The sequence below is a fragment of the Myotis lucifugus genome, unplaced genomic scaffold, assembly GCF_000147115.1.
Source record: "Myotis lucifugus unplaced genomic scaffold, Myoluc2.0 scaffold_9, whole genome shotgun sequence".
NCBI lineage: Eukaryota > Metazoa > Chordata > Mammalia > Chiroptera > Vespertilionidae > Myotis > Myotis lucifugus.
In genome coordinates this window covers 13,592,233-13,598,462 of record NW_005871057.1, presented here as the reverse complement: position 1 = coordinate 13,598,462, position 6,230 = coordinate 13,592,233, and positions in this window count along the sequence as shown.

Below are 6,230 nucleotides of genomic sequence, written 5' to 3'. Positions count from 1 at the left end.
CTGGTTAAAATTTTTATTGAAGCCAAAGATAATGTTTATGCAAAAATGGGCATTTAGACATAGAAAAGGGTAAAACAAATTTCATCTAGAATAGTGTCTATATTATTATTTTTACTAAATCCTAGTGTGTGCATAAATTCTGAATGTCCTTATAATAATATTTTAGTGTTCAAAGCAAAATGTGTCAAGAAAAAAATGCATAGAAAAACTAAATAAAGTGAAAAAACACCATATATAATTGTCTAGTTTTAATATAAAATAGAATACCAACTGGGCACAACTATGCTTCATATATTTAGGTATTTTCAGTAAAAGAAGTGAGGCATAGCCCAAACCAGTTTGGTTCAGTGGATAGAGCATTGGCCTGTGGACTGAAGGGTCCCAGGTTCGATTCCAGTCAAGGGCATGTACCTTGGTTACGGGCACATCCCCAGTAGGGAGTGTGGAGGAGGCAGCTGAATCGATGTTTCTCTCTCATCGATGTTTCTAACTCTCTATCCCTCTCCCTTCCTCTCTGTAAAAAATCAATAAAATATATTTTTTAAAAAAGTGAGGCCTATACAATTTAAATACCAAGTTTATAAAAAGAAATATTTTGTTCTGAAAATAAAGCACAGAACAGGATGAATGTTTCTTCCTGTCTCTCAATCTAGGAGGAAATTTAACTTTAAAATATAAATTTTAAATAAAGTATCCAATAACTCTAAAGATTTCTCAGTAAAAATAAATGGAAATTCTCTTTTCTCAGCTAAAAATTCCTCATGCATTCCTTATAATAAGAGATAATGGTTAGATTCATCTATTTTCTATTGTAAACACTTTCGTAAACACGATTTTCCATAAAGTTGATGAATAATTCACTTTACTTTCCAATCCAACTGCACATGTTTGAAATATCCCACAATCCTTACTTTCGTAGACAAATAGAAACAGAAGAATCAAACCATTATTGCAAAGTTTCCCCACAGTGTTTTTAACTTTGCTGTATTCATTACAAGTCTTTTAAAGCAACAACAGTAGTGCCAAATTCATCATTTGGTTTCTTAGGTATAATATTTGTGAAGTACTCATCTAGGCTTCCACAAGTGATAAATAAGAAGTGATTCTAGGCTAGACCGCAGTCTTCTGAATCCACAGGTAGGCCAGTGGCCACTGTGGTATTGGAGTTCTCAAATGTGACATTTGTGGTTTTCAGCTAAACCATGATCTTCTACTTCATGTCATCTTATGAGACTCTCCACTGATTTCACAATCTAAGGAATATGAGATCTTACGACGTGACTCATGAATGTCTATGCATACAAACATTTACATTTATATTCATGTTGATACTTGGAAATATAAGGTGTCCCAAAAATGTATACACAGATTTTGAATAATTATAAAGATAGTGTTTATTAAAAGACATTTCATTTTAAAATTGAGCTATCTGTTGTTAAAGTGTGTACACATTTTTCGGCACACCTTGTATCTATACTAATAAAAGAGTAATATGCTAATTAGACCGGGAGGCCTTCTGGACATCCTTCCAGACAAAGCCATGGTGGTGGGGCCAAGGCAGAGGTGGTTATGGGCGATCAGGCTGGCAGGGAGGGGGGCAGTTGCGGGCAAGCAGGCCGGCAGGAGAGACAATTGGGGGTGATCAAGCTGGCAGGGAGGGAAGTTAGGGGTGATCAAACTGGAAGTGGGGGGCAGTTGGGGGTGATCAGGCCAGCAGGCAGAGTGGTTAGAGGTGATCAGGCAGGCAGGCAGGTGAACGGTTAGGAGCCAGCGGTCCCGGATTGCGGGAGGAATGTCTGACTGCCGGTTTAGGCCCGATTCCACCAGCAGTCAGACAACCCCCGAGGGGTCCCAGATTGGAGAGAATGCAGGCCGGCTGAGGGACATCCCCCCCCCCCATGCACGAATTTCGTGCACCGGGCCACTAGTATGTATATAAACATATATACTCAAAATTTCAAATAAACAAATTTTACCTCAAAATTTTGTAAATGTAAAGAAAATTAATAAAAAAATAAACTGTTACATGCCAGTATACTTGTGTAGTGTTTAGAATCTATTCTGTGCTCTAGACTTTCTTTATCTACTCTTTCTTTTGGATTCAAATTTAATGAATTTTGTGCACCGGGCCTCTAGTAATTTTATAAACAGTTTAAAAAACAAGGGCAATAAGTTTTATTTTAGTTAGGACTGAAAGATCAAAATAAACACTGCCAATGAGTAGGTTGGGGGACTGTTTTATACCCTGAACTCCAATATTCCAGATCTGTATGCTGTCCTGTTATTATAATTTGCAAAAAATTTAACCACGCAGTAATTCAAGTTTTCAAGTTTTTGTAACTTCAATGATGTGTTAGAGAACAATGATTCTTGGTTTGAAGAATTTGTTGTATCCAAAGGCTGGAATAGTAATCTATCATGATGATTAAATACACACAATGTTGGGTGATTTTTTAATGTGTCTAATATCATATTTTTTAGTTCTGAACTGGGATCTGGGTCTTCAAATCCCCTGAAATACGAACTAAACCAGAACAGGCAAAGGCCAGAGTGTCTGAAGAGCTAGGTCTATTGGCAATATTCATCTTTAAATATACATCCTATCTAATAAAATAGTAATATGCAAATTGACCATCACTCCAACACACAAGATGGCCGCCCCCATGTGGACACAACATGGCCAGCAGGGGAGGGCAGTTGTAGGAGATCAGGCCAGCAGGGCAGGGCAGTTGGGAGGCACCAGGCCTGAAAGGGAGGGCAGTTAGGGGTGACCGGGCCTGTAGGGGAGGGTAGTTGGGGGGTTCAGGGGGGGACAAGGCCTGAAAGGGAGGGCAGTTGGGGGCAACCAGGCCTGCAGGGGAGGGAAGTTGGGGAGGACCAGGCCAGCAGGGGAGGCAGTAGGGTGTGACCAAGCTGGCAAGGGAGGGCAGTTAGGGGTGACCAGGCTGGCAAAGGAGGGCAGTGGGGACAACCAGGCCTGCAGGGGAGGACAGTTGGGGGCAACAAGGCCAGCAGGGGAGAGCAGTTAAGGGCAACCAGGCTGGCAAGGGAGGGCAGTTAGGGGCGACCAGGCCAGCAGGGGAGGGCAGTTATGGTCAATCGGGCTGGCAAGGGAGCAGTTAGGTGTCCATCAGGTTGGCTGGAGAGTGGTTAGGGGCAATCAGGCAGGCAGGCAGACGAGCGTTTGGGAGCCAGCAGTCCTGGATTGTGAGAGGGATGTCTGACTGCCCATTTAGGCCCGATCCCAGATTGGAGAGGGTGCAGGCTGAGCTGAGGGATACCCCCCTCCATGCATGAATTTCGTGCACCGGGCCTCTAGTATTTTTATAATGCAAAGAAGACTTATTTGAATGCACAACAAGGATAAGGACATGTGGGAACCATGCCAGAGTACACTGGATGCTCAAGGTCAATTGGAATATTGAGGCCTTGTTCTTAGTATGCTGGATGTTCCAAGGCCACTCTATGAGCAGGAATCTCAATCACAGTGTCCAAGGACTATATGCAGGTGTAAGGACACACAATCTCACTGCACACTGTGCATGCATGCCTTCTATAACCCTAAAGACTGAAAGAAACCTCTTTTGTCTAAGTAGTATAAAATATGGTACTGGCTAGTGCGGCTGCTTAGAGAGGCTGTAGCTCTAAGGATGGCTCTTGTATAGCTCCTATGTTGGAGGCTACTGTGTGGGAACGATGTATTGTTACCTAGCCAGTGTGCAGCTACCTACTGTATGGGACTTTGCTTTGAAGGACTGTTTTGCCTAGTGGCTCCTTGTTTGCAATGGCTATTTGGCCACTGGCTCCTATATCCACAATTTCCCATGGCTTCTTGTCTACCACCCAGGGTTCAAGAGGGTCCAGCCGCTGGCAGAGGGGCTCGGACTGTCAGTTGGCATAGTGGAGCAGGCTGAAGGAACTGAGTTCCCTACAGTTGGTGCAGCAAGCAGGGTTCAAGGAGGAACTTGCTCTGATAGGACACTAGATCAAAGGAAAGCAGTTTTCAGGTAATCAGAGAACTAGCTGACTTTGGGACCTACCGCAATGGAAAGACTTGCTGTGCTGCTTTCAGAATAAGTCTCCTAATGGCTCAGCAGATTTTTCAACAGGCCGTCCTGCTGGACCAGCTCATCTATTTCCTTCTGATCAACAATTTGATATTCCAAATATTCTATGTTCTTCATCTGTTTATCCAGGAACTCTCCCAGAAAGTCTAAGCGATCAGTTTCACTGTTCTCAAAACAAGAACCTTGCTTAACATGTTCTCCAACTGCAGAGCACAATTTAGGGCTTGAATGTCGCTTCCTCTATCAGGCTTCTCAACAGGAAGAAAGACACTGCCTGCGTGTGTTTTCAGGTATCTTAGGAACTGCTTTGCATGTTTTCTCTTCACCTCAGCCTGCTCCTTGAACAATGTGGCAAAGGAGGTGTTTTTGTCCCTTCATCGTAATAACAAGTCATAGATAAATAAGCGTTATTGACATGCAGCTCATAAGATTCTATTCAGATAACAGCAGCCTTACATTCTTCAGGGAGTGTAAGGAGTATGGAGCTCTTGCAATTATGTTGTTCAAATCATCTATACCCTTACTAGTGTTTATCCTTTTTATGCTATTGATTTACTTCACATAAATTCAGTTGGTTATTTCATTTAACAATGGTTCACTATTTGTTTAGTTACTTTCCTTATATACATAATTTACACATAATGAAATATAAACCTTTATCATACATTTGCTGAGTTTTAACAAAACACACAACTATAACAAATTCTTACCAAGATACTGAATATCAATGTTAGTCCAGAAAGTCAACTCTTAAACTTACTCTCCTATCAAAAAAAAAAATCTGTAATTATTTTTTTATTAAGAATTATAAAGTATATATTCTGTGTGCAAAGTTTTCTTCATTTAGAAAAAGATTTTTGAGATTCTTCTACATTGTGGGTATATCAATAGTCCATTCCTTTTCAATACTGTATAATGTTCCATTCTTTTTAAAATCTATTTTGATAATCTTTGCTTTTGTGTTTTGTTTGTTTAGTTCACTTATACATGATGGAATTATTGATTTTCATACATTTTAGGTTTATCATTTTACTACTTGTTTTTTTATGTACTCTGTTTTTGTATCCTCTTTTCCCTTATTTATTTTTTTTAACTATTTGAGTGTGTTTTAGAATTCTACTTTAATTTATACTTATTTTTTAGTTGTGTGTCCCTTTTTGTTATATTTTGGGGGATTATGCATCTTGGAATTTTCTTAGTCTATTTTGAAAGTATATAGTGGCTAGCTCCATTTTGATAACTAATCCTATATAATATGCAAATTGACTGAACTGCGGAACAACCAGTCACTATGCTGTGCACTGACCACCAGGGGGCAGACTCTCAACGCAGGAGCTGACCCCTGGTGGTCAGTGCGCTCCCACAGGGGAGCGCCGCTCAGCTAGAAGCCGGGCTCACGGCTGGTGAGCACAGAGGCGGTGGCAGGAACCTTTCCCGCCTCTGTGGCAGCACTAAGGACCCCTGGGGATGTCCGACTACTGGCTTAGGCCCACTCCCCTTAACCCTATCCCCCAAGGGATCCCAGACTGCGAGAGTGTTCAGGCCAGGCTGAGGGACACCCCCCCCACCAGTGCACAAATGTTGTGCACCGGGCCTCTAGTATTTGAATAAAATAATTTTTTCTTGCCTAATTATTTGAAGGAGGTTTTCCTGAAGGATGGACTAGTGGTGTTATATTCTAGGATAGTGAGAAATGTTTTTATGCTCTAAGTTGGTGTGTGAGGGAAGTTTATTAGCTTTTACTTATCCAAAAATACTGAGGTTAGTAATTGGCAGGTAACTCACATTGACTTGATATGCCTCACATCACACCTCTTTGGACTAATCTGTAGTGTAGGTTGTCTGTATTATTTCCCATCTTCTTTACATCAAAACAGGGCCAGGCCTAAGGAAACTTCCACCATAAGTCCAGACACTCTTTTTCCATTTTTGCAAACAAGAAACAGTTGCTTTGGAGTCTCAAGATTGCACTATGTATTTAAGTATAAGCAGTGTTAGTGGCTTTTTAATTGAGTTCTACAACCACAAGGATCCTTTTTCTATTATATTCCTGTTGGTCTTCACTCTTTGGACAATCCTCTCTCTTATTTAATAATTCTGGGTTGCTTGCTGCTACACATGAGATTTTATTCATTTATTTTTATTTACTTTAGAATAGACTTT